The sequence below is a fragment of the Phyllobates terribilis genome, unplaced genomic scaffold (assembly GCF_046119375.1).
Source record: "Phyllobates terribilis strain yellow unplaced genomic scaffold, ASM4611937v1 Scaffold_5__5_contigs__length_657084704, whole genome shotgun sequence".
Taxonomy (NCBI): Eukaryota; Metazoa; Chordata; class Amphibia; order Anura; family Dendrobatidae; genus Phyllobates; species Phyllobates terribilis.
Genome location: NW_027362765.1, coordinates 315,562,172 through 315,575,152, shown reverse-complemented (window position 1 = coordinate 315,575,152; position 12,981 = coordinate 315,562,172). Strand labels below are relative to the sequence as shown.

General features: G+C 40.2%; 1 protein-coding gene across 7 annotated transcripts in view; it reads right to left on the bottom strand.

Annotated features, from left to right (window-relative positions):
* Positions 1–12,981, bottom strand: part of LOC141273085 (uncharacterized) — a 266,215-nt gene that overhangs the window by 221,863 nt on the left and 31,371 nt on the right. For 2 of the 7 annotated variants that reach the window (XM_073684452.1, XM_073684454.1), the window contains exon 2: positions 10,008–10,209. The exons of 4 other annotated variants lie outside the window; for them this stretch is intronic. The gene's annotated coding sequence lies outside the window, so the exon portion shown is untranslated. The remainder of the gene's footprint in view (positions 1–10,007; positions 10,210–12,981) is intronic. One more of the 7 variants, XM_073684453.1, reaches the window with a different exon arrangement.

Sequence of the window (12,981 nt, the reverse complement as noted above, 5' to 3'; positions counted from 1 at the left end):
ATATCCTCTGCTCAAGTGCATTACCTTACATTTATCCCCATGAAACCTCTTTTGCCATTTATCAGCCCAAGCTTCTAGTTTACATAGATCCTCCTGTAATATAAAATTGTCCTCCTCTGTATTGATTACTCTGCAGAGTTTAGTCTCATCTGCAAATATTGAAATACTACTCTGTATGCCCCCTACAAGGTCATTAAGAAATATGTTAGAAAGAAGCCGGCCCAATACTGACCCCTGTGGTACCCCACTGTTAACTGAGACCCGGTCTGAGTGTGTCCCATTAATACCAACCCTTTGTTTCCTATTACGGAGCCAGTTCTTAACCCACTTGCATATATTTTCCCCTATCCCCATTGTTCTCATTTTATGTATTAACCTTTTGTGTGGAACCATATCAAAAGCTTAAGAAAAGTCCATATACACAACATCCACTGCATTTCCTTGGTCCAGTCCGGAACTTACCTCTTCATAAAAGCTGATCAGATTAGTTTGACAGGAACGGTCCCTCGTAAACCCATGATGATATTGGGTCATGAGGTTATTCTTCTTCAGATACTCTAGTATAGCATCTCTTAGGAAACCCTCCAGGATTTTACCCACAATAGAGGTTAAGCTTACTGGCCTATAATTTCCAAGTTCAGTTTTTGTCCCCTTTTTGAATATTGGCACCACATTTGCTATACGCCAGTCACGTGGTACAGACCCTGTTATTATGGAATCTTTAAAGATTAAAAATAATGGTCTATCTATGATTTTACTTAATTCCTGCAGTACTCGCGGGTGTATCCCATCCGGGCCCGGGGATTTGTCAACTTTAGTGATTTTTAGACGCCGCCGTACTTCCTGCTGGGTTAAGCAAGTGACATTTAATGGAGAATTTTTGTTATCATTGATCATGTTTTCTGTCATGTGATTTTCTTGAGTAAATACTGTTGAAAAAAAATCATTTAGCATATTGGCTTTTTCCGAATCCTCATTCACCATTTCACCCAGACTATTTTTAAGGGGGCCAATACTATAATTTTTTAGTTTCTTACTATTTATATAATTAAATAATATTTTGGGAATATTTTTACTTTTTCTGGCAATGAGTCTCTCTGTCTCAATCTTTGCTGCCTTGATTTGGTTTTTACAGAATTTATTTAATTTTCTGTATTTATTTAATGCCTCATCACTACCTACAGTACTAGCTTTAGTTCTCTAAATGCTTTCTTTTTGTCACTTATTGAGCCCCTTCCAGCTCTGTTTAGCCATAGTGGTTTCCTCCCATTTCTAGCATGTTTATTCCCATAGGGTATATATTGTGCACAGGTCCTATTCAGGATGCTAATAAATGTTTCCCATTTGCCTTGTGTAGTTTTATGTCTAAGGATATGGTCCCAGTTTATTGCACTAAGATCATCTCTCAACTGTTGGAAATTTGCCTTCCTGAAGTTTAGTAGGCAGCACAGAGACCAAAAGGTAACCCTGAAGAAGCTGTAGAGTTCCCAAGCAGGGACTGGAGTAGCTGTCCATACAGCCACCTACACTCCATAGAGGTGGTCTTTATGGATGAGTGGGCAGAAAAAAAAGGCTTTACTTACACACAATCAGGGGCTGGCTGGCAAATTTTAGCCTGGGGGGGCAAGCACAGAGCAGTGGCCCATGAGTCGCGGCTCATCAGTATCATATTTACCTCTGGCTGATTCATAAATTAACGGTAACAAGGCTTTTAAAAAAACAAAAACTGGTGTGTTATTGGGATGGCACACACCTATGCAATTACAGATAGTTTGCTGTCTGTAAAGCTATGTTCACACATCGTGTTTTTTTAATGCTTTTTTTATGTAAATTTTCAACTGCAAATTCTATGAGATTCCAGAAATCTCATGCACACACCTTGGTTTTTGTTTCACTAGTATTTTGTGCTTTGCATGTTTTTTTGCACAATAGAGCACGTCACTTCTTCCAGCGTTTTGCACCCATTGGAAGTAATGGGCGTTGTAAAAATGCACCAAAAAATGCAGGCATCAGGTTTTGCAGCGTTTTTTGTGCCAAAACCTGATGAAATAGAATACGATTTTTTTTTCACTTAACTTTATGTACATGTATAAGGAGACAAAAGAACAATGAAAAAACACAGCAAAACAAAAAGGCAAAATCCTGAACAAACCTTCCTGGCAAGACATTAGGTTGTGCTGCAGAAAAAAAAATGCTGAAAAAACACCTAGTGTGAACATAGCCCAACAGATCAGGACATGAATTAAACACTTTTCTGTAGGTATGCAGAGGCACCTAGGAGGGTATAAAATCCCTGTAGGAACCCTGCTTACATGCATTTAAAGGTGATGGGCAGGGTTTATAAGGTATAAAACTGGTGACAGGTTCCCTGTCTTCCTAGGAACCCTCATTCATATTTGGCCATTGTAAATGGACTATAACTAAAGAAGGTCTACCATGTCAGCGCGGGTGTGTGCGCGCACAATGTCAGCGTGGGTGCGCACACGCACAATGTCAGCGCGGGTGCGCTTTCATCCCCCTCTCCTGTCTGCAGTTCCCAGTATCAAGTGGTTGATGGAGAGGGATGAACGTGCACCTGCACTGACCATGTGCACAGCGCCAGAGATTAACTTCAGACAGCGCTCGCTCTGGGCAAGTGAGCTTTGCCAATCGAGCTAACAAGAGGTGCGCAGCATGGTGATTGACTGGGTGGAATAGTGCACTGAGCCACCCTCATTTACATTTAAAAAAACCCTAAAAAGTGAAATCTATACAGCGTGTTTTATAGGGGCTATGTACCCTGAAGGAATGTATAAGTAGCTTAAATTGTGTTTTGGGGGTGGTAGATTTCCTTTAAACAGGGTATATGTTTTTTTAAGTGTAGTAAAGCATGGTACACTGTGCTTTTCTACACTTCTAAAATGTATTAAAAATAATACATGTACTCAGTATAAAGGTGGTGTATGTAAATATAGGAAAAAAAAAATCTGAGGCTATTAATTGATAGTTTAAGAAGAGTTCTATGATAATGGAAAACTTTTCATTAACTGTGACTTAATAATCTCAGATTTTTTCTTTCCTATGCGATGTTTAAATTTGGGGACATATAGTTATAAAAAATGCAAGTATAGGTCTACCGCATCTGACCATTGTAGAATGACTCTGCAAAGCGGTAGCACTGATAACCTGTCCTGTATGCCATATATATATATATCCTATACTGTATATACAGACATCATAAGTCATATTATCCTGTATATGCACCTGATGTCTGTGCACATAGTATACCACATACTGTATACAGGATAATATATGACTAGAATATAATAAAGTGTGAGACAGACATCAGACATTACACCAGCTGCATATTATCCTGTATATAACATCTGATGTCAGTGTATATAGTATATTACATACAGTATATAGGATATATGTCAGTATATATAGTTTGACTACAGACATCAGACATTACACCAGCTGCATATTATCCTGTATATAACATCTGATGTCAGTGTATATAGTATATTACATACAGTATATAGGATATATGTCAGTATATATAGTATGACTACAGACATCAGACATTACACCAGCTGCATATTATCCTGTATATAACATCTGATGTCAGTGTATATAGTATATTACATACAGTATATAGGATATATGTCAGTATATATAGTATGACTACAGACATCAGACATTACACCAGCTGCATATTATCCTGTATATAACATCTGATGTCAGTGTATATAGTATATTACATACAGTATATAGGATATATGTCAGTATACATAGTATGACTACAGACATCAGACATTACACCAGCTGCATATTATCCTGTATATAACATCTGATGTCAGTGTATATAGTATATTACATACAGTATATAGGATAAATGTCAGTATATATTATAGTATGACTACAGACATCAGCTATTACACCAGCTGCATATTATCCTGTATATAACATCTGATGTCAGTGTATATAGTATATTACATCCAGTATATAGGATATATGTCAGTATATATTATAGTATGACTACAAATATTACACCAGCTGCATATTATCCTGTATATAACATCTGATGTCAGTGTATATAGTATATTACATCCAGTATATAGGATATATGTCAGTATATATTATAGTATGACTACAAATATTACACCAGCTGCATATTATCCTGTATATAACATCTGATGTCAGTGTATATAGTATATTACATCCAGTATATAGGATATATGTCAGTATATATTATAGTATGACTAAAAATATTACACCAGCTGCATATTATCCTGTATATAACATCGGATGTCTGTACATAGTATATACATCGAGTATATAGGAGAATATGTGACTGGTGTATGATATACTGTGACTAAAGACATCCAATGTCATGTATAGGATGTGACAGTTATATACTACAGTATGACTACAGACCAGGGCTGTGGAGTCGGAGTTAGTTTTGGTTGGAGTCGGTGTCAGTAGAAATGTACCGACTCCAGCTTTAGAAAAAATGTATTAATATTTCATAATTGAACTTTCACATGAATTTTCTAAATGTTACTCAAATATATATGTTCTATCAAACTATGAACAACAGTTATAACCAGTTCTGCTGGAGATAGAGACATTTCTTACTTCTTGTGTGTCACTGTTCTCCACTGCCCTTATCTAATCTTATACTTGGTTAACCTCATGCTGCCCCAACCCCCCTACTTACAATGTATGAAACTGAAAGTGAAAATGTGTTGCAAATTCTTAGTAGTAAAGCTCCTCCTCTAGACTAGATGTTTACTAGGTGTGCGTCTTCCAAGCATCTCACAGCTGCTACTCAGAAGAGGAAGACTGTAAGAAGTATTATCCTTTCAACAAACTTTGCATCAGTTAACTGTGAGTACATGAGGAATAACCGTATTACTGACCACTATATCAGTTGTACGACCTGGCAATAATTTTGTACAATTGTTTTTAGGAAAAACAATTGTCATTTGGATTGTGAATGCAGAATTAAAAACCTGAGAATGTCAAAGAAGCGTCACATTAAATCAGCTGTATTTGAACATTTCACCATCACTCAAGATAGAAAACATTATGTCTGTCAGTGTATGACAAATGATCCAGACGAAAACAAATGCTGTGAAGCCAAGATCAGTGCATATTCAGGCAAAGATAAAAATGCTCCTACCAGAGCTTCTAATCTAAAGAGACATTTACAGCGCTTTCATCCAGAAGTACTGAAAGCAGTGGATGAGAAAGACTGCATCCAAACCAATGAACCAGTGCCCAGCTCTTCCAGCCAAACAAAGGAGCAGAGAACTTTGCAGCCATCAGTTGCAAGATATTTTGTCAGTGACAAAGTTACTGTGACAATGACAGTAGATACATTTAAAAAACAGATCATAGAGCTTGTTGTAAAGGATAGTGTGCCTATTTCATTATTTTCACGATCAGCTTTTATGTGTCTGAATGGGGAAATGGCCCGCAAGCTTGGAGTTTCTCTGGAGAGAGAGAGTATTAGAAAATTAGTAATCGAAGAAGCTTTTAAACAAAAGGAAGAACTTAAAAAAACTCTCAAGGGACGCTTTCTGTTTCTTAAAATGGATGCCTGCACACGTCACAGAGTGAACTATTTTGCCATCAATGTCCGATTTGTTTGTGACAAAAATGAAATAGTTACCAAGACATTGGCAGTAAAAGACACCAAAGCTCATCACACCAGTGAGTTTCTCCAGGTCTTGGTGGAAAAGACTATGAACTTAAAAAAGAGCAAGTTCTTTCTGTCGTAACTGACAATGCTTCAAATATGATAAGTACGATTAAGCTAATGAATGAGAGTAATGATGGTGACCAGCAGCTAGAAGAACATTCTGGGTCCACAGACTCAGAAATGTTTGAAATAGAGGAACACAGTATTGTAACTGAGGAGCAAACTGAAGTTGTTTTAGATGAACAGCAACATGATAGTTTAGATGATCTTGTTGAAACTGTGTCAATACGTTCTTTCATTCATCACATGCGCTGTGTTGTGCATACACTTGGCTATAAGAGACAGTCTGCAAGAAGGACATGCTGCTGCACTGATTGGCAAGGTGAGAAAATTGGCTACTGTTGCGAGAACCCCTAAAGTTGACTCAATTTTGAAGAGACGTGCTGGAAAAGGGGCAATTATTGATCAAGCCACACGATGGGGCAGTACTTACTTAATGATTCAGAGCTTGGTTGAACTGAAAACCTTTCTTGTAGACATGGCTAACCCTCAACTGACGCTAAATGAAAGTCAGTGGAATCAGGTGACTGAGCTGGAAAAATTGCTAGAGCACCCATTTACAGTGACTAAAAAATTACAAGCAGAGGACTTAACTCCAGGTATTTTCTTAAAGGAGTGGAAGACCCAATGCATCGGATTCTTCTAGATGATCAACAGCTAACTAAAGGAAAAGAAGCTCTGTTTGAAATAGCAGTAAGGATGAAAGGGTTGCAGAACAGCCAGGAGGAACAAGAAGAATTTGGTCGTCCTGCCACATCTTCACCCTCATCATCAACTGATGAAGAATTTAATTTCGAAAAATATTTGGATCACAAGGACCGTGCAAAGCGTTCCCGCATAGAAGAAGAGTCATCCCCATCAAAGAACACAGCCAGCACATTTCAGCAGAATTTTTCATGTGCACTAAAAGAAATTGAGAAATTTGACCGTTCATCAAAAATAACAGTGCAACAAGCAATTCCTCTGTATCCTGACATTGTCAGAGATGTTGCCCGAGTGGTTACTGCTTTGCCACCAACCCAAGTTAGTGTAGAGAGGTTGTTCTCTGCTCTCAAAATAATTAGATCAGATTTGAGGGCATCCATGAAGGAGGATCTGACAGAGGCAATACTTTTTCTGAGGACAAATTTATAGATTTCTTCTTATTAACTGCATAACAGTGTTTATTACATATTTACTTACAAGAGTTTAGAAAAGTTTATAAAAGTTATTTGCTATATTCTAATTGTATTCTAATAAATATAGTTTTTGCTCTAAGTGGTCTGATTACTTATATGATGGTGAGAAACTGAATAAGCACGATGTTAATATTTTACAACAGTAAATTTATTGTTACGAATTGGCCATTTATGAAGGAGTCGGAGCCGGAGTCGGAACCGGAGTCGGAACCTGATAAAATACAGGAGTCGGAGTCGCAACTGTGGCTTACCAACTCCACAGCCCTGCTTCTGACATCAGATATTACACCAGCCAGATATTATCCTGTATATTAGATCAGATGTTTGTACACATCCAGTACAGAAGGGTCACTGGCGGACACAGACAGAAGAGGGGCCCTGTGCAGGAGCAGTATATGGGCCCTTTACAGTCCAGTAGCTCATCATAATGCATAATTCCACATATTTTGGAGGTGGAAATGGGTCCCCTTACCTCTTGGGCCCCTGTGTGACTGCACAGGTTATACCAATGATATGTCGACCCCTGCACAGGATAATATGTGACTGGTATATGATACACAGTGATACACACATCAGATGTTATAATACATATTGCCATCTATATGTGTGTGTACATATAACAATGTGTATACTGTATTACATCTGCTGTCTGTAGTCACAGTATCTCGTATACCAGCACTGTATTTACTGTGCTGTGCACTGATACTAGATGGTATAATGGTATATGCACTGGACTGATCCTGCACCAGTTACAGGATGTTATAATAGCTGGCTGTGTATATATAATCTATGAGTCCTGTAGCCGCAGGATCAGTCCTGTGCAGGGTCTGTATACTCAGGGCTGCAGTGGCTGTATTATCTGGGGCAGTTTGAACGGTCATACAGATCTGAGCCAATGATCGCACACTGACAGCCCGACCTGCATGAAGGTGCAAACTGCTATAATAAAATCCCCCTGATCCTCAGTAGAGAGGCCATAAAGTTCAGGATGCGGCCCTGGACTTGAGAGTAGTTATCAAGGCACAACTGCCTCCTCTCTGTACAAACTGTGTAAATCTCCTGCCTCTCTCACATCACCCAGCCCAGACTTACCAGGATCCAGAGATGTCTGACCTCCCGCACTGCTCACAGGAAGGTCAAAGTGCTCTGTGCGGCAGTCACCCAGCCGACACATGTACACATTAAGATACATTGCAGGCTGCAGCCTCTAAATCAGCAGATGGCTGTGCGGCCCTGAACAACTGCTTTGGGACTGGCCTGGGGGGTATGTGCCCCCCTGCTTCAGTGGCCAGCCGCCCCTGCACACAATATTTGCAAAGCTCGTTCTGAGTTTGCCAAAAGACATATGGGAGACTCTTCAAATGTATGGAGGAATGTGCTATGGTCAGATGAGACCAAATTTGAACTTTTTGGCTACTAAGGTAAACGCTATGTCTGTTGCCATAGAGCGTCACAGCCCAACATCCACCGTGCGCTTTCCCAATGAATGCAGAGGAGAGGGAAAGGAGTGGAACAGTCAGAGGAAAAATATAATAGATACACGTCACCACTTCTGGTTTTGGTTTACAAATACTGAGGTAAAAACTCAAATACTCAACGTGTGAACGTGGCCTTAGGATTTGGCTGTTTTCACCCACTCTGAGCTCCTTACATTACCAGTCCATATGCTAATTGCATAGAAACAATAACATGCCACCTGCTTTCTCTTTTGCTTCTCTCATTGTTTAAATTGAAAACCGCAGAAGAAAAATAGGTTGGCGTGATTTAAAGTAGGAAAACTGTATATGGAGAGGTAATTTGACAAGCACAAAGGGTATGAAAACAGCCGAATCCTAACAGTATTCGAAAACTAAATCAGAATATATTTTTTGAAGGATTTTGTTGTTTGTTTTATTAAGATGGTGTGCAAAAGGACCTCACTATATAACTTTTGTAGTGTTCAACTTTTGTCAGCATAACTTGCTGTTTGATGAATTAGGCAAAACTATGAGAATAACATGCAATTTCTAATACACAGAGTTTCTATTCTGACATTGTGTTCCTATATCTCTGTAGTTAGCTTGGTTTTGCTCCTATATCTATATAGTAAGCGCAGTTCTGGTTCTGTATCTATGTAATAATCTTGGTTCTGTTCCCATATCTGTGCAGAAAGCTTGGTTGTTTCTGTACTTATGTATTAAGTTCAGTTTTGGTACCATATTTATGCAGTAAGCTTGGTTCTGTTCCAATATCTATGTAGTAAGCTTGGATCTGTTGCTGTATCTCTGTATTAAGTGCCATTCTGTTTCCACATTGATATACTAAGCTCTGTTCTGTTCTTGTATCTGTGTAGGAAGTTTGTTTTTGATCCCATATCTATGTAGTAAACTCGATTCTGCTCCCTTATCTATGCACTAAGCTCCTTTCTGTTTGTGCATTGATGTAGTAATCTAGTTCTGGCACCATATTTATGCATATACATTGCTCTGTTCCTGTATCTGTGCTGTAGTTTCTCTTTCTCGTGACAACCATCTTCGCATGCAGCAGCTCTAACTAGGAGCCACAGCCAACATTGATGAAAACTGGAGAATTTGGTACTCTTGAGGTGTATTGCAGGCAGTGAGCACAGAAGCAATTCCTGTATTCTAGAGGTGAAGAAAAAGTCAGATTTTTTTGTCCCTATAAAACTATGGCAAATGGTAAATAGGTATGGCTTGGGGTGTGGACAAAACGTGCCACAATTGAGCTAGTTGAATAACTAGCACAATCCTATAGGTCCACATTTTAACTGACTCCTTTTTTTTGTCCTAGAGGTGCTCACTAACTCTCCCCAGCAGCAACGCTGCAAAAAAATCCCAATGAAAAAGCTAATTTGAATAGTTGACTTTTCCAAATGAGACTTGCAGCTCTGCCTGCCTGCCCAAAAAAAGTAACAAATCATAAGAAACTGGACATCTATCCATCACTTTTCACCCCCTCCTCCATCCTCTTAACGCCTGTACCATCACCTCTTAAAACCGAAAGCTAACCCAGCCATTAACCTATTTATTTTCGACACAGACCATAGTCTTCCCAGCAATGATCTACTAAAAGAAATAACAAACCTTGCTCGCCAACCACTTTGCCCAGAGATACCTTCCAATCCTCCCAGACCTTCCAAGCCCAAGAATATGCTGACCTTGTCCAAGCCTGACAAAGATGAGGCAATCAGTCCTCTTGCCCTTCAAATGGCAGATTCCACAGCTCTGCAGGACATGACAAGCTCGTCACGTCCGCCAGATGTGAAAATTCTTGAAATCGCTCCCACTGTGAACAAGAAAATGAGTGAGCAATTAGATGCACAATACCTAGAATAAGTTCTGCCACCACCCATACGTTTAATGATAAACCTAAAATTACCAGGTGTTGAAGAACCCTAACCACTGAGGGAGATGAGGCAGATAATGAATCAACAGCAGACACCACCCCCTTGCTATTACAGCAGAATTTTAAACTTTCTGTTTCTGAACCTGTCTCCCCATAGTGCCAATGACACTTTGATAGGGAACAGTCCGAACAATGCTAGATTTCTTACCAAACCTAGTGCCCAACCTAGTGCCCAAAACCATTTTGTTCATCTGCGTGTGTAAACAGATCTAGATCGTCCACATCAATGACCAGCTCCGTCCACAAGGATATCCCATTGCATGTTCCTAAAAATCTATTCCAAACTTGCAAATCCTCCATCAGTTCCTTCTTCAACCTGATAAAAAGATGTGGGCCTTGACCCCCGTTGTTGTCATTGCCAACCTTCAGTCGAACACCCTGCCTGTCGGCATAATGCGGCACGCAAAATTAAGTTTGCCGAGCAATGCTTGCAGTTCTTTTAACGTTACCTTACGCACCGTATATACTCGAGTATAAGCCGACCCGAGTATAAGCCGAGGTACCCAATTTTACCACAAAAAACTGGGAAAACTTATTGACTCGAGTATAAGCCTAGGATGGGAAATGCAGCAGCTACTGGTAAATTTCCCCATCCTGGTATATATAGGACCCCTCATCAACCCAATTCCTGGTATGTATGGCACCCCTCATCAACCCAATCCTGGTATGTATGGCACCCCTCATCCCCCACTATTCACCAATAGAATCTCTATATACTCGGGTATATACCCGAGTATAAGCTGAGGGGGGCTTTTTCAGCACAAAAAATATATGTGCTGAGAAACTCTGCTTATACGCGAGTATATACGGTAATTGTTTAACAGCTGCACCTCCACCATAAGGTCTACCAACTTCTCCTGTGGCAACCTACACTCCATGGCCCACGTATCAATAACAATGCCCAGGAAACTCAACGTTGTAACTGGCCCTTCTGTTTTCCCTCTGCCAAAGGAACACCAAACTTATGGGTTATACTTTCCATAGTATGCAACAACCATGAACACTCAAAAGAACCTGCTGGGCCAATGCACAAAAAAAAATCATCCAGATAGTGTATAAAAGATTTTACGTCAGAAACGTCCTTCACTACCCACTCAAAAAAAGTGCTAAAAGATTCAAAATACACACAGGACAGTGAAAACCCCATTGGCAAACAACGATAGACAAAGAAACCTCCTTCCCAAAAACAGCCCAACACTATCAGGATGCACCAGTAACAGCTGAAAAGCCACCTCAGGGTATATGCACACGTTGAGTATTTGGTGCAGAAACTTCGGCAACATTTCTGCATCTCTTTGGAAGCAAAAACACAGCGGAAATTTTGCTGCGTTTTTTGTGCATTTTTATTGCAGTGCATTCAATTGGTGAAAAACGCAGGCAAAAACCACACAAAGAATTGACATGCTGCAGATTTTTAAGCACAGCAAATCCTGAAAGGAAAAATACTGATCATGTGCACAGCACTTCAGGATTCTCATTGACTTTGCTGGCTTAAAGATTCCTTAGCGTATTTGTGCCAATTCCACGCAGAAGAAAAATGCATCAAAAACGTAACGTGTGCACACACCCTTAATGTTGTTTTTTTACTAACAGTGCCCCCTTACCAAAAGGCCGAACCCACTACAACGGCTGTATCAAACGATGTATAGACTACTGAACATAACTCGATATATGCCATCAATCACCAGCGTACCCCTTGGAAATGATAAGTGATGAATCAACCGAAATTTGTAATGGGTTGTACCGAAAAAGGAACCTAACAGTGAAACTATAAAAGGCCCATGCATTCGACCTAAAGAAACTTCCTTTTTCAATTTCTCTGACACTACCTCCGGGAATTGTAGCGCCGATTTAAATTTTTTTGTAGAAAACTTTAATTTTCACCAACAAACAGAATTTTAAAACGATCACGAGAACTTGCCTCTAACAACCCAGCTGCCGCCATGTCAGGATACCCGTTTAGAAAATGATGCATCTCTGCTAGCCAAACTGGCGTCACTCCTTTTTTCAGAACTGTCTTTTTGTTTCCCACTCCTGAAGCATTTTGAAGCACTGTGACTCCCCTCACTCCCACCTACCCCACCCTCCCCCCAAAAGATGAGCATTCGTGCTGGAACTTGCACTTTGCTCCAAACTTGCAGGCTCCTTCATTAACCCCTTTACGACATAGGGCGTATTAATAAGTATCTGTGCCCTGGGCCTTATGGTATTAATACGTATTAATACGCCCTGGCGATTTCGATGATTGTCACAGCTGACTCCCGGTACTATGTGCAGGGAGCGGTCCCGCACCGCTCCCGGCACATTGACCCCTGCAATGCTGTGATCGAAGTCGATCGCAGCATTGCGGTGGCTAAGGGGAGGTGATCGTATACTCCCCTCCTCTTCCGGCCTCCAGCGCAGTCTGCCGCGGCTTCCAGGATGTTGCCATGACGACCCGATGTTGTCATGACAACATCCGGGTCACCAGACAGCAGGAAGATTTTTTGGACATGGGCAGTGCATCTCCAAACTATCTTCTCCCTGTCCAGCGCTGACAGCCTGCATGGCACAGGGATGGTGCTCCATTCCTGTGCCATGCAGGCGATCAGAGTAAAAAAAAGTTAAAGTCCCATAGTGGGACAAAGTAAAAAAGTAAAAAAAAATGTCAGA